At 43.1% G+C, this 25,264-nt stretch overlaps 1 protein-coding gene across 1 annotated transcript in view; it reads left to right on the top strand.

The window, feature by feature from the left end:
• The window catches only part of MACROD2 (mono-ADP ribosylhydrolase 2), an 888,911-nt gene that overhangs the window by 774,139 nt on the left and 89,508 nt on the right, over nucleotides 1–25,264 (top strand). The gene's annotated exons all lie outside the window — the stretch shown is intronic.

The following is a 25,264-nucleotide window of genomic DNA, read 5'->3' as shown; positions in this document are numbered from 1 at the left end:
ACAAATTGACATGTCTCTTCAGAGATGCTTCTCTGGATACTGGTTCTGCTGTTCCTGTTTGCAATCCTGCAGCACTGTTATTTTTTGAGACTGTGTCAAAATTCAGTGAACTTAAATGTACTTCTAGAAATAACTGATCTCTGCTGGAGGTTTGTGGGGTTTTTTTTTTTTGGTCAACAAAAGGTAGAACTTAAAAAAAACCCAAAACATCTCAACAGCCCCACACCCAGCCAGCAGCCTTTAACCCATTTGCGTTTGGTCCTCATCGCGTTAGAGGACGACTGGGTGGTTACGTCCTCCCTGGTGATTGGCTTAGCCTCTGGGATCCATATGATGAGCAGGAATTCCTGGAATATATGTGACAAATAGGGAAATGCAGTGCAAATAAGTAGAGAGAATTTTTCTCTGCCTAATTTGGGTTTGGGGATTAAAGTCTATGTGGAGTCTGGTTCATGACTGCCATCAAAAGCCCCAGCAGCTTCAGAAAAATAATCAAAATCATCGAAGGAAGCAGCGTGTTAATACTGGAGCTTCTTGAAAGTGCATCAGATAAGTGCCTCGAGATAATTCAGGCTCTTCTGAATATCTTGGATTCATGCATGTGTTATCAGGTAAAATGATGATAGTCCTCAGAGATGATGCAGTAGGAGGGGGCAGCAGAATTTCCATAGTGCTCTTTGAAAAACCTCCCTAACTTCCCATGGCTCCCAAAGGAGCTGCTGCCTCCCACAACCAGACCTACAGCTTGGAAACACTGTAGCTGTCTTTGGGCTCCTCACTTCTGCTGGGTGCTTTTTAGGGCTCGGGCACTTTTATATCCCCTCTGTGAGTGTTTTTGGTGTATGCTGACACTCCTGCTACACTCCAGAGAGACCTCAGACTGTATCCCATGCTTGGACATGTGTTGGTGGTTGCCTCTGCAATGAAATTGTCCTTTCTGGCATCTTTTTCCTTTGTTATTCTCTAGAAAGCTGATGTATAAAATATTTTTTCCTCCTTCCTCTGGCCTTGTGGTGGCTTTTACAGGACTGTCATCCATAAATAAGGATTTTGTCTTAATACCTAACCTTAAGAAGGGATGTTTTCTGTCCCTTTGCAAATGAATATTGGAGTATTTTGGCCCCTCAGCCCAAAGCTTGCATATCATCACTATTGCAAGACTATATATGCACAAAAAAAAATATGTTGGGTTGTTTTTAATGTGTTTTCAGCACTTTATAATTATAGATGGGTTCTTGTCAAATGTCACAGATTCCTTTATATTTTGAGCAATCTAAGAAACCTCAAAAGGATGCTTTTTACCACAGATAGTAATGTGATGACTAAAGGATATGATGAGCCCCATAGCGCTACAAAGCAATATCACAGCAACCAAGGTACAGACAAGGTGACAGAGATAGATGCATCCAGAGCTGCAAAAGCACACCAGTACAGAGGCAGAGCAGCCACTGGTATCAAAATAACCCCTCAAGTTACTTCACAGCCCTTGCACTACTATAAAGAGCATACTGGTCTCTTACTGACTAAACCCCAAAGGTTAGTCCTTAGCCCTTTTCCATGGGCTCCCTATGAATTCTGCCAAACTCATTTTTTCTTGTCATTTTTTCTTGTAGCTGATTATTTTTTCCAGCATCCTCACTGTGGGGCATCACCGGTCAGCTTTGCTGATAGCAACATGGAGCCACATCTGCCTGTGGTCAGCCATGCCAGGCACTAATGAAGCTTAGCAAGCAGGACATATAAAGCAGAGCATTAAGGTCATCTTAAAAACTTCCCTGCTGTGCCTCCCTGAGAGGAACAGCAGCAGAAAATGTTGTTTAGGCACCTTTCTGGTGTGGGGACCAAAAGCACTAAAAAGACTGCTGACCAGCTTCAGGAGATTAATGAGTCCTTGGTGGAAAACTTGGATGTAAATCCATTTATAGGGCAAGTGAGGCAGAACTGTCCAGCCTCCTGCAGAAACAGGCTGGGGCAGAGGCACAGAAATATCCTGTTCATAGGAAAATCACAGACGGAAGATGACTGTTGAGATTTTTGATGTTAAATGAGATCTTAAATAGTACTTCATGTGATGAAGCTAGTCAACACACTTCAACCTGACTGCTTCATAACATGTGGGAAACACAAGGCAGTGGTAGGGTCGCAGCTTGGCCAAGTGGGGACTTAACAGCCCTTGAGGGGATGGAGCTGTGCTGTGAACAGCTTCATTGGACGTTAGAAGGGGTTGAACTTAGTAAACACCAAAGGATGTGGGAACGTTGTTTCTTCATTCAAGGAGACTTGAGGGGTTAAAATCAGTAAGGGACAGGGAAAAGGTAAGGTTGAATGAGGAAGAAATTGTGCACAGGGCAGCCCCTTGTACGCATGACTCTGCTGTGCTGGAAGCACTGCATACCGGTTGTTTTGGGAAATCGAGGAGGTTTTTAACTTAGACATATGTGGATCATATGGACTGTGCATAGCAAGGGGCAGAACACTGCTGCTTATAATTAGTGCTACTTAATATGTAAATTTATTCACAGAGCCAAAAATATTGTGAATATATTTTAAGTCAATAATTTAAAAATAGGCTGAATGAAGTAAGGAAACGGTAATGCCAACGTAATTATCTACATGTGCACATTATATAAGCATGTGTTTTCATAGGGCATGCATCAGAGGCTCAGGGACAATGCACTGCCTTGGACAAACACACATACCTTCAGCATTGCGTTTGATCCATGGTTTTACTTCCTTCCCCTCAGCTACTTAAAGGCCATTAAAAATCACACTCATTAGAGTGTCACTTGACAACACATCAAGTGGTTGGCTTCTAACAATGGTATTTTAGTGAGAGTTGAAGTGTATATATTTATTTAAATGAATACTGCAAAGTTGTTAAGATTATTTTATGAACACTTCTCTGCAAAGTGACACAGCTGGGAGAAGGAAATCTAACACATAAGTGTTAGTGTCTGAAAATTATACAGAATTATTTAGCCCATTAGCTTGTTAACCAGGTGCTCCTTGCACTTAGCCTTATTTTCTAAACTCGGGCTATGCCTAATATTTACTTGCAGGTAATGAGGTAATGTTGTTAGATTTAGAGGACACCTAATTCTTTCTTGGACTTCTTCCATTTTCAGGCTTAGGCAGTCTAACAGCTTTTCAGAGACATCTGGAATGTGGTTGTTACTGGAGGTGGCTGAAAATGTCTGTTACAGCTCTTTTGGGCAGAAGATAGGAAGATTTGTCTCATTTAAAGGTTGTGGAAGGTATCTTACTTTCTTGGATAAAAGCAAAAGTATTTGGAATATGTAACCTCCCTTCCCTCCTTCCCTTTTATACCCGTGGGTTTTGGGCAGAGACTAGTGGTTTTGGGCTGAGGAATTTTAGCTTGGGATTTATAGGTAAAAGTAGAGTGTGTCTTCTCATTCTAGGAAGAGAAGACACACTATAACAAGCATTCAGTTAAAATGTCTGTCTGCCCTCATGTAAGTTTTCCTTCCGTGCTCTATCTGACCATCTCAGAAAGTTTTATATTTCTGGGTACCTGTAATCCAGGGTGAACTCTTTGCACTTTTTTTTTTTTTTTTTTTTTTACATCTATAAACCACAACTTCTTATTCTTATTTGTTCTTTTCCAGTCCGTAATTGTGCTCTTTTCAGTCAAGGCTGAAAGAAGTCTCAGCACAACATCATAGCTGTTACTTTCATCCGTCTAGCCCTTCCTCTGGCACACTGTGCCGTCTTTACTAAAATACAGCTTGATTCTGCTCCCCCTTCTGTGCATGGAATAGGCCTTTCCTTTGTATGCAGCCTGAGCCTTGTAAACACGGACGCTGCAGGAGTCCCTTTAATAAATTAGCTGTTAGCACATACAAAACTTTTAAACGATGGGGTGTTGGGTTTTTTTCTGCAGCGAGGGAGGAATTTTCATCAGATCAGAAGTTGTTCCCATCACGCTGTGAGTTACAGCTCGGGAAGCTGCCACCAGTGTTAGCAGCAGCAGGTCGGTGGCATGCCAAGGGAACCCTGGGATCGATGCTTAACCCTTACGCTGCCCTTGTTTTCCTAATCGGTCATTACGAAGATGATTAAAGGCCTGAAGCATCTTCCCTACAAGGAAAGGCTGAAAAAACTGGGGCAGTTCAGCCTTGAGAAAAGAAGACTGAGAGGGGATCTGATCAATGTTTATAAAGATCTGAAGTGTGGGACACAGGGGGAGATGGCCAGCCTCTTCTCAGTGGTCTGTGGGGACAGGACAAGGGGCAATGGCCTCAAGTTGGAGCACAGGAAGTTCAGCACCAATATGGGGAAGAACTTTTTCACAGTGAGGGTGACAGAGCCCTGGGACAGGCTGCCTGGGGGCTGTGGAGTCTCCTTCTCTGGAGATATTCAAGACCCATCTGGATGCCTCCCTGTGCGACCTGTCCTAGGGAACCTGCTTTGGCAGTGGGGTTGGGGAGGTCCCTTCCAACCCCTACACTTCTGTGAAATGAGTGCCAGAGCAATCCATACGTAGGCAGTGTGCAGAGAATTAAGTTGTTTTGTCTGATAAGGAAGGTCCCAATCCTAGAACTGCACATAATCAAAAGGATTGTTTTAGTGCAACTGCTCTTGGTACTTAAGAGCCAGATCCAGAGGTGGGAGGTCAGCTTGGATACCCTGTGTCTGGTTGTATTTGCTTGCCTGTACCGCAGGCTTTGCAGAGCAGCTGTAAACAATGTACCTGTTGCATTCGATATGATGGAAACAGATTCCTGCAGGATTAGAGGTGCAATCACAGTGCCTGACTCTTGAGACTCTTCTGAATAACAAGTCCTCATATTGATTTCCCTTTATGGTGAGAAGCGAGGTGGTCAGAGGAGATGGATATAAACAAGCACATTTCTACTTAGACAAGGACTGGTTTGGGTCTGCTGAAAAATTCCATTGCTGAGGAAGAGAAAATCCCCTGTTGCTTTCCAAGCTATTAATCTGTCTGTGATTGCTTTATTAAAAATTCTTCTGCTATTCTCATAACACCGTCCTTTATAGGGTTAACCACACAATTATCCCCTGGTATTTGCTAGCTATTTCTGTTCCCTCTTATTTATTTAAACAATTTGCCATCAAAGTCTAAGTGATTCATTTAGATAATGGCCACAGGTAATTGCTTTTCTTACAGTCTAACACAGAATGGTCATCCCAGGCTCATATTAAAACAGCAATTTCACTGGTGATCCTCCTGTTAAAGCAGTGTCACATTTTGGTAAACCTCACTGGTTTTGGGGGAAACTGGTTTTAGGATTCCAAGCAGACAGGAGTTTAGCAGCAAAAGTCAAGCAAAGCCCACAACTATTTCTTTGTAGAAGATCCAGCTGTGTGTTAGGTATAACATGCTTAGGAGTGGTCACCTCTGTAAATAGAAAGCAGAAGGGGGAAAAGGCTTTGTGCCTGTCTAACCTCTGCTCATGCTAATGAGAAAATCCTTGGCCGGTGTTCAGTCAGTCTGGGTGTTTTTCTTGGAAGGCGCATCGGACATCTCGCACGGTATATAATGCACAGAGTCTGCCCAAATGTGGTTTATGAAGGGTTCTGTGTGTATCTGTTCTTAGAGATTTAGGTTCGCCTGTTGGGTTCATACAGTATGTGCCTTTAAAAAAGGCCTTCCCTCCCACCCCCAAAAAAAAAAAAACAAAACCCAACAGAAAGCAGAGATCCAAACAGGCTCCTAACACATCAGCATGGGTAATTCAATACACCACACCATTCCTTTCCTGTTAAATAGACAAAAGGAGTAGAAAGGACCCCACAGCTTGAAAGCTGATGCTATTTTGGGCTCTAACAAAAGTCTTTGCTTTGGAAAAGAAAAGATATTTGTTAAACTACTTAAGGAGTTAATTTTCAGGCACTGAAGACAGAGTTGATGTGAAAAAAGAAAGGAATAAAATTAGTTAAAACACGTGTGGCAAGATTTTTTTTGTGTCAGGAAATTAAAACAGTAGTTTGTGGACACTGATGCAGATTCAGCGCTGAAGAAGAACACGGCCCAAGGGGCAAATCCTCTGCCTTGCAAATCAGGGATGATCTTCCTACTTAATGTGAGGTTCTGCCCTTTCCTGTTTGCAGGCTTATGTGGAGAGAATCTGGGTTTTTCTGCTATCGTTTATTATTGATTTCCCAAAATTAGAAGTCTCTTTCTAATAGAGAGGAGGCTTAAAAGCAATCAATAGTGTTTATCTTAGGAGACAGTAGTTCAAACTACAGTGGAAGGTGGTGTAATTCACCCTTTCCCATGTTACTTATGGTCTCATTTAGTGTAGTACCACACAACAGCTCCAGGTTTTAATGTTGTAAATCCCTTAATTATGCACTCACCAAATGTGTTAAACATCATTTAAAAGTGTTAGTCGGGCATTTCTGACTATATGTCCCTCCTCTCACTCATATTCTGCTTGCAAATCACTACAACTTAACTATCTGATTTGTATTGGAAAGATTGGGTTTTTTTGGTTCATTTCACTTTATTATCTTTCAGCAGAGCTGTGACATCCACTTAGATATCTTTACTGCAATTGTTTTTTGATGAGATCAGATTGCCCACTGCAGCTATATCACAATAACAGTAAGATAAAATTCGGGCAGCCTTGCTTCCTTTTGATGAGCTGCTGTAACCTAGCTTCACAGGGAAAAAGGGAAAAAGAAAAAGAATAGCACATAAAGGAATGATGAAAAAAAAAATTGCAATCAAAATTGCTCTGAATTAAGGCAGATTGAACCTTTTAAATAAACACAACATGAATAAAAAGGAAGTAGATGGCTCTGAATGTTATGATTGGGTAGGAAAAAAAAACATAAAACCTCCTAAAAACAGTGATTTGTAAACTTGCCTCATTTCAAAAGAGAGCACGTTTCGGTTCCTCTGATTGAAAATGTTTTTAATAGCTACTTTCTGTTGCCAGAACGTGTTTAGTAGTGAGCTTTAAAAGCTGTCCCTGGCTATACTGTTCACTGTAAAGCAAGTATTTTCCTTTCAAGTTGCACTGATATTGAAGGAATTCTGTCTACAGCACTTCCCTGCTCACCACCTCGAATCACGGACTCTCATATCAAGCATCACACATTCGTGGGAGGTTGCAACGGGCAATATTATTTGAAGTCATCGACTTTCTGGGTAAACTTATTAGGTCAGATTGAAACCTCATATGGAAAGACCCACAGAAGGCTTCCAAGGCAGAAGGCAGGATCATCTCAAGATTATTTTGGTGTTTTCTTGCCACTTTCTTCTTAGCAAAGAAAAAGTTAGGATGGTGTGAGCTACAGCCGATCGCTGCTGTGTTGCTTGCTCTGTGCCAGGCAGCATTGGCGCTGTTCCCTAATCCCGCGTTACAGGCTCCGGTGGAAGGCCTCTAGAAATACAGAGCCAAGTAGAAGTACGTCCTGGGGTGCAGGGTAAGAAAAAGTGCATCAGAAAAAAAACCTTATTCCCAGAGCTGTTCCTTCTTGCTGGTGCTGCTTCAGAGCCCTTCCTGGGATGTTTCAGGAGAAGATCATAGAATCACAGAATCCCCTGAGTTGGAAGGGACCTGTGAGGATCATCGAGGCCACCTCCTGACTCCACACAGGACCAGCCAAGTCAGCATGGGACTGAGTGTATCGTTCAGACGCTTCTTGAACTCAGTCAAGCTTAGTGCTGTGACTGCCTCCTGGGGAACCTGTTCCAGTGCCCAACCACCCCCTTAGTAAAGGGCCTCTTCCTAATAGCCAATGTAAACCTCCCCTGGCGCAGCTTCATATAATTCCCTTGAGTTTTATCGCTGCTCACCAAAAAGAGGAGATCGGCACCTGCCCCTTCACTCCCCCTCATCAGGAAGCCACAGACTGTGATGAGATCACCCCAAATCTCCTTTTCTCCATGCTGAACAAACCAAGGGACTTCAGCCTTGAATAAAATTCATATATCATCATAATCCGAGTTTACATTAAATTACCCCTTTCAGAAGCTGATGCTGGAACCCCAGGGCCTCCTCCTTCTTCCATGGATTGCTGTGGCCCAGCATACACACTGAAAAGTCAGAAGGCATCAGGCATGCAGCAACTTAAATAAGTAGTAATAGTTCCTGTGGCTTGTATTTGGTCCGAGGGCCTGGGCCTTATGACCCACTCTACAAAAAAAATGCCGCCTTCCTTTTTAGCACAGCAAAGAGAAAATATCCTTGCGGAGAGGCTTATGCACAGGTAATGGCAGGAGGGATGTGACCCATTGTTCTCTTCCACGAAGGCAGAAGTGTTCAAGGTTCAAGTGGTCATGAAAAGCCTGACCCAAGCACCCTCATCATCAAAGAAGCCTCAGTGAATTAAGTATGAACGAATCAGAGCCAGAGCAACCTTGCAAATCATATCAGGGAGTTTCAGCTAGGTCATATGCCTCTGCTTTTGGTGGTTGTCTCATTTCCTTGTACTTCTGAAGAATGGATAGTGCAGTTTACGTTGCTGCCAATGCTAAAGATATTTGACATTTTTCTCAAAGCCTGAGTTTTGGAGGCATACGAGATGCTGATTGTTTTTTAAGCTGTTGCATGTCTGTGCTTTTAATATGTTTTTGTCTTTGTAGTCAGAAAACAGGTGTAAACACACCCTGTGTTCCTAAAAAGCTCAGAGGTTGTAAAGCAGAAGAGACACCTACAAATATTGCTTAATGTTGTGATCTTTAAGCTGTTGGTGTGATTTTCGGATGGTTAAGGATGTGAATACAGTGCTTACAGCAGGAGTGTTTTTTGCAGTTCTGCAGAGAGAATGAGGTGAGAACGAGCCTAACGCTGTGATAGTCCCACAGAAAGTCAATCTATCACTCCAGTGAGATCCTTTTTTAGTAGGGAGAGCTGCCTCCTTGTAGGGAAGAAGGTGCCATCTTCATTCTGTGCAATAATTGCAAAATAATGAAAGTCTTTCTCCCCCCCCCCCAAGAAAGCATCATCTTGCTGTGGATCAAGAGGCAGTTCAAACAGTCATATAACATCCCTTGAAAACTGGCATTTGTAGGAATGTCACATTTGAAATGTTATAGTTATGGGAGTTCCATTATACGTATTATAAATCCATGTTTTAGAGGGTTGTAATTTAGCTGTATACAGTCATTTTGCTTTGAAACTTGGCATAAAAATCACAGCCCCGGAGCAGATATTTTTATAACAGAAAATATGTGAGAAAATTGATTTGGCTTTTCAGAGATTTAGACGTGTTCAAGTTGTCGTGCAGCATATTAGACTTGCAGAAGCGAAATTTGTTGGTGGGATACCAGATACAAGACCATGGAGCGTTGGGTGGGTGTTACAAGATCCACAGCAAGTCGTAATTTGGTTTTGATAATCATGAATAATGCAAATACAGGGACATACTGCGTGGATCTTAACACAGCGCTACTGAACATTGGAGCCAGAAGCTAGATCAGTTGGAGTCATCTCTGAGATCAGCTTTGCAGATGCTCCCTGAGTGCTTGCAGGCAAAGTTAGTAGCAATGACTCTGAACAGTCTCTCATCTCTGTAGGCATGATGGTCAGGTCCTGGTAGTGCAATGGGAAACGGGCAACAGATAACCCTAACTATGAGACCAAGGACTCTCCCTCCTCTTTCTGCTCAGAGTTGGAAAGAGGTGGGAACTGGTAGAGGTTACTGAAAAGAGGTGCTGGGTAGACTGGTGTCTGTCATGGGAGCTGGTTGGTTGAGTGGAAATGGTTTATTTACATTTGCATGAGAGGTGCTTTTATTCTTTCTTTTGTTCTCCCTTCACCTATAGTGGTTTAAAAGGCAGTGAAGGGTATTATGTAGGTCTGTAGCTTGTTCTCGGTGAATAATGTATATATTTGGACTCTTGACTATACCATACAGGTTTATAACACCAAGAATTAGTGAACCCAGAAAGCAACTGCATGGAGCTAGGTGCCAGAGGAGAGACTTTGCCGGTGTAAATTGCTGTAGCCCCCCTCAGCAGCTATGCTGACTTACACCACAGCCAGCCTGCTCCATTCACAGCAGCCAACTCTCCTCTGCCCTCCCTACATTTTCCCTTTTTCTGCCTAGCTAAAATGAGATAAAGATGTTGCTTTGTGAGCAGGAAAAGAGACTGAGAGCTCGCCACACAGCCAGGCAGAATATGAGCAGGTGCTGAGCAGCGTTTCCAGCAGTTCAGCTCCCTCCCAGTGGGCTCGGTGCACCCCTCGCCTTTGAGCGTGGGGCCCCTCTGGAGCCCAGCTTGGCAGCCACACTGAATTGAGTGCTAGTCCTGCAAGGCCACACGATGCTGGTAGCCAGTATATGATCTCAGTGTGTTTACATTATGGATAAGATATGCAGTATAGCTGCCCCAGGAGTGGTTTGTAAACTTATACTGTAAACACTGTAAAATGTTTCATCTGTTCAAAGTCAATTCAAATATCCTTTCTTTCTTTCTTTCCTCTCTTTTTGAAAATACCCAAATTAGTTTCTCCATTTCAAGTGGAGAAAATAGGTCCAAGCTTTACAGATCAATGCTAACCACATCAGATATTTCCCATTCTTGTTTTTCTTTCTCCATTAGTTCAAGAATAAATATACTTATCGGCTATCAAGGGTATAGTAGGGTGGTTGTTAATAGGAGACGGGTGTGGTGTATTGCAGACAAGGTTCCTTAAAACTCTTTAAATCTGATCGTCCAGACAGATCGGTAGAAGGGAAGTTCTTGGCTAGGTTAATCCCACACAGACTAATTTATGTTATGGATAGACATGTGTTTAAACAAACACAAGGCATGCATAAAATATCTCCTGATTTGAGAGTTGTAACAATGATGGAGCATACCACCACCAGGTCAGCCAGGAAGCCAAAATCTGTGGAAACAGGGGGCCAACCTGAACTGCAGGTGGTATCAGGCCAGCTGTAAGTCATCACTGTTCTTGTTAACTAATCAGAACAGGAGGAAGGTGAACTTTTGTTGTGTTCTGGTTATTTTAGGCTTAGATTTCCCCCATGATCACAGAGAAGCAATTTTGTTCAAGGATGGGGTAGCCAAGCATATTTTTTTTCAAGGCTAATGCAACAGATGTGCTTGAAGGGACAAAATGTGGCCCTGTGAAAGCTCTCCGTGCTCTCACTTGGGAAGGAAAACTTATGGTCGTGGCATCTCTTTGGTCACAAAGAGCAAGGTGTGGCAGGGGGGCAAAGCCTAGACAGAGAGTGATCAGAGGGGAGGAAATCACAGCATGGGGATAGGTAATGATGATGGTGTCTAGCTCTGATATAATGCTTTTCAGCCAGGAGATCACAAAAGAGTTTTTGAGAGTTACAGCTCTCACAAAGGTGAAAGGGAATCCCAATCCTGTGTTATTTCCATTCAGCCTGTTGCATCTTGTACAGATCAAAGAGAAGGGCTTCAGTCGCGGCTAATGCTAGTGAGCCACTATTCTCAAATGTTTTGGGGCACATGAAGAGAATACAAGAAAATGTTTCCTGTCTCACTAGACAACATTAATTATACAGCAGCAAAGGCACCTTATGCCTGGTGTATATTGCAAGGAACTCAGTTAATGAATGTGTTTCAGAAAATTTCCAGCTGAAACCTGAACAGGACCGTTTACAGATGCTTTGCTGAACAGAAGTGCCAAATCTTAGGTTAGGTTTTGGCTGTGGACCAAAAATACTTTCCAGAAGAGGTGATTATTATGTATGATTCATACAGTGAGTCCACACGAGTAAAAATAATACTGCTTAGCTCTCAGTGTTCAAAGTGCTTTTACATTTTCAAAGTGCTGTGCAAACATTAGTTAATTAATGGCATAAAGTAAGTTACATTTTTGTGCATTTACCATTGACATTTTGACAATAAATGGTTTGGGAGACTTTATATGCATTTGAGCACCTCATAGAAATTGTGCTAATGTTCTCAATTGTATTTGAGCAACATCTTAGTAATTTAGATGCTTTTTATCCTCTGATGAGCAGATAGGTAGAGTGAAGGTTATCTGTAGATAGCAGCGTACCATGAATTAAGGTATCTTATTTTTCTTGTTTAATAAAAAGTAAATCTGCACTTACCTCTGTGGCTCGTGCACTGTGATCTGCTGCAGAAATAAACAGACTGGAAGAAGTCAGAAACCACTAATGGCCATCGTTAGCATTCCAACTGCGGAAACAGAGCTCCATCCAGAAGATGGATGCTGTGGATTTTGTGGAATTGGTGTACCCAAGGTTAGACGTCAGGACTTGGTAAAGCACTGGAACATTTGCTGGCTACTCTCAGAGAATGTCAGCCTATTAGTATCTATTAAAATCCATTTAAGAGTGATCCCTTTGAGATTAATCCCTTTTTTTCCCTTCCTGATCCCTGTGAAAAACGTTGGCATACAGTTGACGTTTATATCCCAGTGGATCCTTTTTTTCTAAACAACCTATATTAAAGTTGCAGTATCCTCTGTGGAAGACATTCATCAATTGTATCAAGCTGGCTTAATGACCTTTCACACGAGGACGTTTTGGCTGGAACACCGGCTGGGCTCACGTGCCAAATCTGTAATAACGCCTGCGCTCTAGCATAGATCTTCCTTACTGGTCCCAGGCTCTCCCAGGTGCAAATAACCCCACGGCAAGCTCTGAAGTGCAGCAATTTCCCAACTTGACCTGGCCTCCAACTCTTGAGTTCTTGGGCAATAAGCGTTTTACATCAAATTTTCTTGTCTCATTGCTCATTGTTCCTTCCAATCTCCCTTCTGGGTAGCCAGAAACACGCAGAGGTTGATCCTACAGACTCATGACTTGGTTTCTTTCAGGGTGCTGGAATCATCCATCACAGTCGTTCTTATTTAAAAAAACCCACACACATTTTTTTGTGGTACCTAAGTGTCTCAGGCATGAATAGGTTCTAATTGCAACTGTAAGAAGTGACTTTTTATAGAAAGAAAACAGAACTTTTGTGTAGTAAGGAGATAAATAGACTTCTTTTTCTAAAAAAAAAACCAAACCATATATTTTACCTGGCATCTATCTAACACACAGTAAGCAAATGATCCCGAGTTGATCTCCTGCTTGGAAGAGACAGTGGAATGAGCATCCTGGGAATGGAAGTATTTTTTTCTAGCAGTACTGGAAATGTAATAGCTTCTTCTTCTGCCTGGTCCTGTCTCTTTCTAGTGGTAAAAAGATTATCTCCGACATTAAATGAGGAACACACAGTATTTGAGAAAATCAGTCTTTGTCCTTTAAAAATGGTCTTTAATAGCTTTCATTAATGAATTTAATTTGATCTATAAATGACAGATAACTTAATTGAGGAAGGAGATAAGGTAATATTTACATAAATGAGATTCAGTCCAGGTTTTAGTAAGAGCGATGGTTTCAGAGCTGTTTCATGTTATATGATGTGGCCTATATCCTTAGGAATTAATTTACTTTTTTTAAGGACTCTTTTTTTCTACACTAAACTTTTGAATGTGAGTTTTGCAAACTGTATGTGGTTCCTTTGTAACCTGAGTAGCAGGTATGTTATCCCTTCATTTTGCTTCCACTGCAGTTTTAATCGCCTCAGTGGGGAGTAATTATTAACTTTCCACACCAGCATCATCTCTACCGATGTTCTTCCCCAAATAAAGAACAGAGGATACATGGAGGTGCTGGGGAGGAGAACTTGGAGTACATTGCAGATGATAGCAGTAGTAGTGCTGCTAATACCAGTGAAGCGAGGACTCTTCATCCCTAGAAGTGCAGGTTTTGACACTTGTTGAGTTTTTGGAAAAAAAATTGGACCCCCATGTCAGAGAAACACGGGGTCCTGAGTGCTGCTGTTGTTTTTCCCACTGATCCCAAACCCCTTGAAGTCAGTGGCTTTTGGGGGCAGAGTTACCAACATCAACGTTAATGTAGGATAGAGGTAAGAATGGTTACAGAAGCCATAGGAAGAGAAACACCTGGTGTGAGCTTCCTTTGGGGACTGTTCTCAATTGCATTAGGTTTCAGGGATTCCTACATGAAATCATGTATTTTCCAAACCTCTCTAAGGTGAAACTTTCCAGGTTCTAGACATGTGTATAATTTTGTATGTGGGGATCATCTGGCCTCTTTTGATGGAAATACCTAAATTAGCTTAATTTTGAGCCAACTTTGTAAGATCAAACCAGAATTTTTTTCCTCTGTCAGTTATTAAAAAAAAGAGAGAAAAGCCCATGTGACAACAGTCCCCCAGCCCCAGAGGTGAGGTAAAAAACCTTTGCTCGACCTCCGTGGGAAAATTGTTGCTGAGTTTATCATGTCTGCAAATTTACCCTGCCTGTAACAGCACACTTAAAAAGTTATTTAAGCCATCATCTGCTGCTTCTAGGGAATGTTTCTGCTGCTTCTAGGGAATGTTTCTCCTGCTCCTTTTCTGCAGCTCAGCCATTTATTGTGCACCTCAGGAGCCTGCTTAGGGTTTCTCAGCAGCACGACCAGAAATAAATGTTTCTGTCCCAGCCACCAGACATCAGCATGATCCTATTCCTGCTTCAAGAGAGGATGCCTGCCCTGCCATGGGCATGAGTGGGGGAAGCAGAGATTTTGGGGACTGACAGGCATGTGGTTCCCACTGCTCAGGGACCTGGTAGCTTCTCATAAAGTCTGGAAGCAACTGCAATCCCACGAGTCAGCAGCACAGAAATAGGGAGCTTTGCTCTCCAGGGCATGAACCCCCACTGCTCTCCCTGCTGGTCCCCACCCTCAGGCCTCCTGATCCTGGCTCTGGCGTCCAAACCTAAATTTCTTGTGCCTGTCTGGAGGGCGGGAGGCATCAGTGCTTGGTGTCTCTGTGTGGTTTTAAAACCTGGGGCTGTTTCATATTCAGAATCTTGTGGCAGCCACAAAGATGATGGCAAGGAGATTTTTTCCTCGAATGGTGGACTCTGAGCAAGTTGTGCTGATTCTCCTGCTGGCTCTGGGAAGGAGTGGAAAAAGTATTGGTAGATATTACTCAGCACTACAGCAAAACTGGTAAATCACCAAGAATACAAGAATTTTCTGAACTGACACCTCAGCCTCAGGGGATCCATTGAAGAGCTTTTGGTGTTACTGGAACATCATGGCACCTTTTGGGGATTAATCTACCACAGGGTGGACACCCAAACAGGTTTAGGATACTCATAATCATTGGGAACTTTAAGGTATTTAAGTCCACATTTTTACTGAAAAGCTACTGAAAAACGTATGTTGCGAGGTAAAAATCTGGTGCAAAAAGTCAGGCTGTGGGATTGCAAAACCCTGCTTGATTGTATGCCACAATACCATCTTATTCAGCAGAGATCCACAATGAGGGCATAATGATAACTTTAAGCAAGCTGATGATTTATCTCCTAAAAACCGCGTGGTTGTTGTAAAACTGCCTATCAGATATTTTCAGAGTACTATCCTTCACAAGCCCTTATTTAACGCAGTTCTATTTGCATGCACACCCTCTCTTCACATTTGCCATTTGTCACTGAGATAGCAAATTACATTCATCAGAATCCATTCATTCCTCGGGTTTTGCTGAATACAGGATTATCTTGGCTGTGTCAGCTGCCCTATGACTGGTAACTGTGAAAAATGGAGGTCGCCTTCAGATATTCCAAACATGTATCTTCAAAGGACAGTAGGTATTAAGCTGGAAAAGATTAATGGGCTTTATGTCACGGTGTTTGTGTGGCATAAAAGTGAATTGTGCAGATTGATGGATATCTTGGTAAAAACAAATGCATTTTTAAACTACTCTCCTGGCCCCTTCCTGACAAGTTTTAGTGACCATCAAAAGAAATATACTGAGACATTGCCTTAAATCCTAGGCTGATTTTTACGAGTTTTTTCACCTCTAGGAAACTGAAAAACTTTTAGTTGTGGAGCAAAAAAATCCACGTGGACTATTAACTACTGGTTTTCTAGTCTGTCTGTTTGTATTAGAAATTACATGGCTGTCGTGTCCTATTTGTCATATAACCTTGGAATATAGAAGTAACCAGGCTACATATGATATTGTTGCTGACTATTTGTAAGTTCCTCAGAAAATGTTTTTGTAATTTCCTAGTTTAGATCCAGACTGCTCCTTTAGGACATCCACCCTGCTTGGCTGGCAGGTGCTTTGTTCATACCAAAAAAAACCAGTAACAGCTCAGCACAGTCACCAAGTCCAAAAGGGAAAGCTCTACCTGTCCTTGAACAATACGCCGTATTTAAAAGGTTTTGAAAGCACAGGGTGGATTCTCTCAAGGAGAGCAAGGAACATTTGAAAAGCAACCAATGTATTAGGGAAATAGAGTTATCATTATTGGTTCTCACAATACATGGGTACGTTGAAAGTATGTGCCAGAGGAAAACTGGTGGTGTGCAGTGAAGCTTGTGAACTTCGCTTGTGACCACTGATGGGATTTTTTTTTTTCCCTGTAGCATCTTTGAGAGAGAACAGGAGAAAAAAAAATAAAACCCAAGGTCCTGATCAGTAGTTGTGCTACTCTTATTCTCTGTGACCTTGGACACATCAAACCTCCACCTGGAGACAAATAGATCGGTACCACAAGAGTGTAACGCTTCCCTGTGTGCGAGACCTACGGGTAAAAGTGCATCTCCCCTGGAAAGCATCATGGGTCTTGCTGGGTTTCAGTGACATGGAGAAAGGCTTGTGCTATAATGGAAACTGCTGAGGTGTGTCTGGTACCCCTGTCGTACAGGGGGTGATTTCTCCTCATTGGATGAATATAAGCAGAGCTGTAGGAACAGGCACAGTAGACAGGGAATGATGTTCTGACCATGTTTTAAATTTATCTTGAGTTTCATTGCCAAGTGTGTTGCCACTGCCTTTTGTTTTAGAGGTGGATATTGCTGCAAAGCCCTATGGCTTTGGCATGTTGTTTGTGTTAATATTTTAAACTTGTAATAAATTTCTGGTGGTTTTTTTTTTCGTTGTTGGGTTTTGGTTTGGTTTTTTTTTTTTAAATTGCCTTTGGACTTTTAATTATCTTTCACTCCAAGCGAAGTATGTTTTCTGTCATGAAGTAGGATATTAAAACATTAATAATAACTCTCTGCTTCTGTCTTTTAACTTCAGCAAGACCCACCATAGAAAACATTCCACTCTATTAGTGATAAGCATAAATCATTTTATAATTCATGTGTTTCAAATTATTCTTTCTTTCAGTAAGTGCCTAAGTAATAAGATGGTTTAAGTAAGAGCTCCTGCCTCACAGCTAGTCCTCAACCAGTATTTACTCTTGATGTGATATCATAACACTCCATTGATACCATTAGTTGCAGAAGGTTTACTGTCATATGGATTTTTATTTAGATTTTTGCTTTGGATTCAAAGACTCTCAAAACTCAAATCCATGGAAAAGAAAGAGCTTTGTTCTGAAAGAGTATGTCTTTCTCCTTCCCCTAGCAGGGCTGAAGGATGATCTAGATGTTGCCTGTCTGCCTGAAGCTGGACTCGTTTGGGTATCTGGAAGTTCAAGTAAAGAAGGGTGTGATTTTGGCTCAGGTCTGCAGTGGATTTGAAGCTGGGCCAGCTGGGCTAGGTGAATTGCTCTGTGAACATCATCACACAGTTCATTGATTGTCAAATTCGCCGTATCGCCAGTCTGACACCTCTGCCCCGCTTAAATCTTATGAGGATGGGAGTGGCGCCCGAAGCTTTGTATTTGCCATAAATACTTGACTGAAGTTCTTTTTTTGAAAGTAATTCTGCAATTACAGACCATGATGTCATGCCGAGAGGAGCAGACAGTCAACTAGGCTCTATGCTTTAATGGTTTCTGTGAAATTGGTAGTAATAATAGGAGGCTGAATTTTAATTTATGGCGCTATGAAATGAGTAGTTTTTACAAGGCCCGAAGTGCTCACCTTTGGAAGGAGCGTGTGAAAACTTCTGACCTCAATCGTGGCTTATTTCCAAGTGGGATGCGCTTCTCTATGCTCTTTCTTTTTGGTCAGGCAGAGTGCTATCTGGACATCTGGCCAGATGTGTGTGGTGCTCAGGAAAGGCATCTCCTCTTGTGAAGTGGATCGCAGCTGCTGTGAGTGATACGGCAGATGCCTGTGTTATTGTACAAAGCTGGTATTTCTGTCTGTCAGTGGGTTGCAGTAGGATTACCAGAGGACCAGAATAGACAGAGGGTAGGCTGAGAGGAAGACAGTCAGCATCAAGAGCATCGTTTATGAGTGCTTTAAGGGGGCAGAAAGAAATCTTGGTCTCTTTGAAGTGTACCTCTGCATGGAGTCAATTCAATGCATCAGCTCCATTCTAGGCAGGGAGGAGCTCTGTCAGAAAACCAGAAAAGAAGGAGATGGAAAATGAGGTTCGTGAAGATAAGCAAGAGAGGGGTGTGGATTTCAGAACAGCAAACTGAACCCTTGCCCAGGAATAGAAGGAATTTTACACAGTGTGTAAGGACCAGATAAGACACTCGTAGCCTGATCCTGTGGTGCATTAAAAATCTCTTCCTCCTTCTTCTTCTCACAAGTGAGATTTTGATTTCATGAGAACATGCCTTGGAAACCTGACTTAGGTGGCTTCATTCCCACTCATCTCTGTAGAAGAAATCTCAGGCAACGAAAACCAATGGGGCTGCCTGAGCAACTGCAGTCCCAACACAGGGAAATGTGGGATTGTGGCACAGTCCAAGGTTCAGGGCTTCTTCCACATGGGCACTATAAAATGGGAACTTAATGAGTACAGGAAGCTCTGAACTGTGACTGTTCAGGATGTCTGAGAAAGTATCTTGAAGATTTAGGGTAATGAAACTTGAATATTAGAAGAACTTCAATTCTTAAGGAGGCGAACGTTATTTCTGATGTTACAGAGTATAGGCGCCAATCCGAGCACACTGAAGTCAATAAAAAAACCCCTCTGTTTGGCATCATTGAGTTTTGAATTAAGTCAAAAGAATGTTTGATGAACTAAAAATGTTACAGCAAGCTTCTGGTGTTCACCATTGCCTTACAACAATAGGTCCTGGTGGGATCAGGCAAGGGTGTTTCATAAAAGGGATATGCTACCTGTACAAAGAGCAGAAAGCTTCTTCGTTCTCTTTGTCATTTATTACCATTAATTTGATTTGGGATTGGGAAACAGCTCTTACAAGTTAACATTGTTTTTCTATTGTGTATTTTCTGGTAGAATTTAAATGATGGTGAAACTTGTCGCATAAAGTAAAAAGCAGTTGCTGCCTGCTGGGGAAATGTCTTGGAACTGGGGATACGCATGAAATACTTGGGAGTCATGAAAAGCAGTTTGGTTTGTTTTCGTTGTGAGTTGTTATTCTTTTAGGACACAGGGTGGCAATGACATGGAAACAGCATTAAATAGTCTAGAACGTCTTTTGATCAGTCTTCTGTTTCAAATCTATGCTTGATATATACAGCTTGGCACCTGGGTATACATACAGCTATCCATATGACAGCATCTGGCACGTCCTGTGGATTGTGCTTGGCAACAGCTCTTTGTAAGTGCACGACTAAGTATTGCTGTCCGCTAAACAGATAGGGAAATTAAGTCAGAAGAACTGGACAAACTACCAGAGGCCACAGCAAAAGAGCTGAGATAAAACCAGAGATGTTCTTGATCCTAAAATATATATAGGTACAGCTGTGGAGTATAAAATCCCCCTGTATCAGTGGCTGAATATGCAGATGTGTGTATATACATGCAGCAGTCTCTCCTGTGCCATAGTGGAAGGACAGGTCCTTAGGGAACCTGGTGTGTATTTTATTTTGCTGGGAAGGGAGGGCTATTTGATTGCTCAAAGACTCCATAAAAAGGGTTTAAAGTTGCTAGAGAGCATCAGCAGACTCTTGTTCTGTTGTGGCCTTGGATGTGGCTAGGCTTCCAATCTTATCTTTAAGGGGTGCATTGTTTGCCTTCTGTGGGCAGAGCTGTCTCTGGTTGGTGGTGTGGGTGTGTTGGCAGAGCTTCCCTGCTGCAGAGAGGTGCAGCTCCCTGTGGTGGATCAGCCCCAAGCAGTGGCTGAGCACCACACAATGCTCCTCACTCCCACAGGAGAGACAGTCAGAGCCTCTGTGGTAAGCACAATTTGCTGACCAAATCACCATGAAAGCAGAACGGTAACAGCCAATCACACTCACACCCATTGATAACACAGAGTACCTTACCAACCTGACGATTAGAGAGTGCTGTACAATGTAAGCCCCAACTGCATTCAAACTGCCCTGGAGGCACCCAGGAGTACCCCTCCCCAACCAGCCCCTTTTATGGGAGAGTGGTGTCAGGGATGTGGAAACAGCTGGGCTAACTCAGCTCACTTGAGCTGGCTGCTTGGGAGGTTACCTCTAGCCTGACCAGAACCAGGACACTCCCAGCTCTGCTGTGTGGGATGTGAGACCCTCATCAGCCCAGTGGAGGTCTACAAAGATGATTAAAGGCCTGAAGCATCTCTTTTATGAGGAAAGGCTGAGCGAACTGGAGCTGTTCAGCCTTGAGAAAAGAAGACTGAGAGGGGATCTGACCAATGTTTGTAAAGATCTGAAGTGTGGGGGACAGGGGGAAATGGCCAGCCTCTTCTCAGTGGTCTGTGGGGACAGGACAAGGGGCAATGGCCTCAAGTTGGAGCACAGGAAGTTCAGCACCAATATGGGGAAGAACTTTTTCAGAGTGAGGGTGACAGAGCCCTGGGACAGGCTGCCCGGGGTGTGTGGAGTCTCCTTCTCTGGAGATATTCAAGACCCATCTGGATGCCTCCTTGTGCGACCTGTCCTAGGGAACCTGCTTTGGCAGGGGGGTTGAACCCAATGATCTCTGGAGGTCCCTTCCTTAAAATTCATTAGATGCAAAGGGCGCTCAGATTCACTGTGGAAAACAAAAACCACTAACCCCTACTGAACAAAAAATAGGAGGAAATATTTTTGTTAGCATTTTTGTATTAAGATCAGTGCTGCTGTTCTTAAAACCAATAGTTCTGTGATACCCAGGGCAGGAGTTTTCCGTTTGTGAGATTTGGCTGTGTCCTTGTAAAATCCTGGCATTAATGACTGACTATGGGTCCATTCCACTTCAAAAGAGCCTGAGCCCTGTGAGACAGGCAGGGCTGCAGAAGTTTACTGATCCTTATCAGGTACAGCAAACTAAACCTCCAGGAAAGTATGCCCCTCAAAATTAAATGGAGCCTGGCTCAGAGAGCAGGCCCAAGGAAAAAAAAGAAATATAGGGGGGAAAAAAATGTAAAAAAATCAATGTACTTGCAGCCTTGAGCTGTGAAGCTGCCTGCTAAGTGAACAGCTCATGCAATTTAACTCCCTTCTTCCTGTGTTGCAGCGCTCTTAATTTTGGGGTTCTTTGATCCACCTATTCATAGCTGTGAAGCGAGCAGAATTTAATCAGGCTCTGACAGGGGATGGCTGATTTTAATACCAGCCTCCAAAAAAGAGCTGTCAATCAAGGATGAGCTTTAAAACCTTCAACGTGCAGATCCTTTAAACTTCTGTTGCAGTTGAGTGGTGCTTGGTCGGCTGTGGAGGTGCCAGGCACCTACAAAAGGCACTGGGGGCTCCTCGGGCATGCTCGGGGGAGTCTCTGGGGGATCCTCCCTCTCCTCTGTAAAGAGGTGGCATGAAACCTCTAATCAAGTTGGCATTTTCTAGCCACATGAGAGAAGCTTTTTCTCTTTGAATAAGGTGCGACTTTCCTAAGCACGCATCCCTAAAGGCCTGCTGAGCTTTTGTGAGCCAGCGGGCAAGGCAGGTTTGGAGTCACTTGGATTAAACCTTTCCTTATTGTAGCTGGAACAGGAACAGTGAGGACAAGGGTTACTTTCCATACCTAATTTCAAGTTTAGCTGGGGATGTTAGATAAAATAGTCAATCACTGGCAGGATGATAGAATATGGTTTAATTTCAGATTTACTTTCTGCCAACACATGCCATTCAATCAGATAAACACAGGATTTCAACTGTCATCACAGTATCTTATGCATACTTAAAAATAGAGCACTTTTTCTCACACCAGGAAGAAATTGAACAGGTTTATATATAGGATGTATAGAGTCAGGAGGCTAGAAATTTTGAAATAGTCTGCTGTTTCTAGAGAGATTCCCTATCTTTAAATTAAAGAATTGTATTAGAAGTAGTAGAAATTCTTAGGATTGCAGAAGTTTTATCATCACAACTGCACAGAATAAATAAAAGTAAAGGGAACGCCTTGAGAAGTTGAACTATATAAAACAAGGGAAATATCTGTAGTATTTACAGCAGAGGGTATGAGACTATATAGAAAGTAAGACAACTCAGAGCAACTCTGTGTTGGAGTATCATTCCTCCTCTGGTTTATAAGTTTCCATCCTTGCTCTTTTGTCAGTCCTGGATCACGTGTTGGGTCTATCACTGTAATCACAGAATTATAGAACGTTAGGAGTTGTAAGTGACCTCATAAGATCATCTAGTCCAACCCCCCTGCCAGAGCAGGATCACCTAGACTAAATTGCACAGGAACGCATCCAGGTGAATTTTGAATGTCTCCAGAGAAGACTCCACAACCTCTCTGGGCAGCCTGTCCCAGTGCTCCAGCTGTTCCTATGCTCCAGCTTGCACCCATTGCCCCTTGTCCTGTTGCTGGCCATCACTGAGAAGAGCCTGGCTCCATCCTCCTGACTCTCTCCCTTTCCATATTTATAAACATTAATAAGGTCTCCTATCAGTCTCCTCTTCTCCAAGCTAAACAGGCCCAAATAGGCCCAGCTCCCTCAGCCTCTCCTCATAAGGAAGGTGTTCCACTCCCTTAATCATCTTGGTGGCCCTGCGCTGGACTCTTTGAAGGAGTTCTGTGTCCTGCTTGAACTGAGGGGCCCAAAACTGGACACAATATTCCAGGTGTGGACTCACCAGGGCAGAGTAAAGGAGGAGAAGGACCTCTCTTGACCTACTAACCACACCCCTTCCTATACACCCCAAGATGCCATCAGCCTTCTTAGCCATGAGGGCACATTGCTTGCTCATGGTCATCCTGCTGCCCACCAGGACCCCCAGGTCCCTCTCACCTATGCTGCTCTCCAACAGGACAGTCCCCAACCTATACTGGTACCCGGGGTTGTTCTTCCCAAGATGCTCTTGTTCAATCTCATTAAACTTCTCCCTGCCCAAGTCTCCAGCCTGTCCAAGCCTTGCTGAAAGACAGCACAGCCCTCTGGTGTGTCAGCCCCCCCTCAAGCAAACTTGCTGACTATACACTCTATTCCCTCACCCAGGTCATCAAAAAATATATTGAATAGTACAGGTCCCAGTGCTGACCCCTGAAGGGCTCCACTAGATACATGCCTCCAGCCAGACTCTGTCCCATTGATAAAACTTGCTGGCTTCTTCTCTTCAGCCAGCTCTCAATCCACCTCACTACTCGATGTTCCGGACTATGCTTCCTCAGGTCAGCCACAAGGATGCTCTGGCAGACAGTGTCAGATGCTTTACTGAGGTCAAGGTAGACCACATCTACTGCCCTACCATCATCTATCCACCTGGTTGTATCCTCATAAAAGGCTATTAGTCAAACATGACTTCCCCTTGGTAAAACTATGTTGACTGCTCCTAACAACTCTCTTACCCTTGATGTGCCCAGAGACAGCACCAGGGATGACTATCTGTGTGAATAACTGCTCTGCTCAGGAGGCGGAGATAGAAGACAACAATCTAGTATCACCCCAGCACTCTCCTAAACCAATTTTCATGATGAATGCAATTTAAACATTCACTGTCTAAAGCTTCCCTTCTGACAATGCTCAGCTTTACTTAGGTGGAAACTCTGGTACGGGGAAAATGTGGCATCTCTTCCAACTGGTGCTTAACATTATGAATTTATGAGCATGCAGATAAGTATGGCTTTTCGGCTTGAGCATTTAGCCAGTGTTTGGTGGCTTTATCATATTTCTTGTGAGGAGCAGCTGGCAACACAGTCCAGCATACTTTTAAGATCTATCCTGGTTTGTTTATGAGGGATGCACAGAACAGCTTGTTTCTGTGACCATCGTATCAGCAGGCAGCAACAGGCAGTTTCCTTGCTCGCAGATCTGCCACTGAGCTTCCTTGGCAAAGCACCGTCCGCCCGAGCTCTGTCCTGCTGCTCCCTGTCCTGCTCACAAGCCTCTCTCTTCCTTCACGTAGGTTATTTGTAACCTGCTCCTTCAGCCTTGTATTTCCTACCTGGTTTGCTCTTTCAGATTTTGCAGTCAGCTTTGATTCAGAGACGTTCTTGCTAGCAACGACCAGCATTTTCCAGCTTAACCAATTGTTGTCTGCTCTCATCCCCTTCTGTATCCTACTGGGCTGCTCCAAAATGAGCTCTGAAATAATGTCCTGAGCTGCTCAGCGTAATGGTGTCTTTGAAGCCAAGACTTGCACTTTGCTTCGAAGAGCAGCTGTAGCAAAAGAACAGCGTTTGCTACTGAAGATAAGGGAGAGAGGGGATGTTTTTTGAGAGCGTTCCTCCTGCTGGTTTCCCTTCAGGGGGGAGCCTGGTGCTTTTCCTCGCCTGTGCAAAGGCGCTCTTGAGGAGCTCTGCCACAGCAGATCGGCTTACCGCCCATGGAGACAAGAGGACAGCGTAATGCCAGCCAAGATGCTCAGTCTCCTATTGCTCAGGCTTAGTCGCTTCTTCGTTAAGCTCTGTGCACTTCAGAGAACAAGTTGCAGGTCCCTCAGCTCAGCCGTGGGAGGGTCTTTTTGACTTCCCCAGCTGCCTCCTGAAGCTGGGTTTTGGCTGCAGAGGCAATTTGTGCTGGGCTACACAGATAAAACAAAGAAATAGCGAGGCTAGAGTGACGTCCAGTGTGGGTGGTTTTCAGTCTTAAAGGCTTTGGAATTCTGTTTTGTTTTTATTTTCTTTGAGTTAGTGGCTTTTATTGGTCTCTTTCAGAAAAGCCTTTCACATACAGTGATCCCCCAAACAATTTGTTTGAAATCATTGGTGGGTGGTGCATACATTATGGGCTGTGGTTTCATTGATATGTTCAGCCTTGCTAAGTAGATGGCATATTAAATGTTATATTTACCCTGTGTGCTACCTGTCATCTAATCAGCTTTTGTTTTTACTGCGTTCTGCTTATATTATAGCAAGAGTAAGTGGTTTCATGTAAATTAAAACTGCATGAAACCTTTTAAAGCCATTTTAAAATACTAAATGGTTTTGCAAATAGGTTTGTTGGACAAGGATTGGAAAAAGAGCTCTTTGCTTACCCATTTACTCTTTTGTATGCTTATTAGAAGCCCCCCATGTGACTTTTTCATCAAACATTGCATCCCAGTCCTCATCTAGAATGCCAAAAGTCATTTATACTGTGCTCAA

The sequence above is a fragment of the Gallinula chloropus genome (genome assembly GCF_964237585.1).
Source record: "Gallinula chloropus genome assembly, chromosome: 3".
NCBI lineage: Eukaryota > Metazoa > Chordata > Aves > Gruiformes > Rallidae > Gallinula > Gallinula chloropus.
Note: the sequence above shows the minus strand (reverse complement) of the source record. Positions and strands in the feature narration are given on the sequence as shown.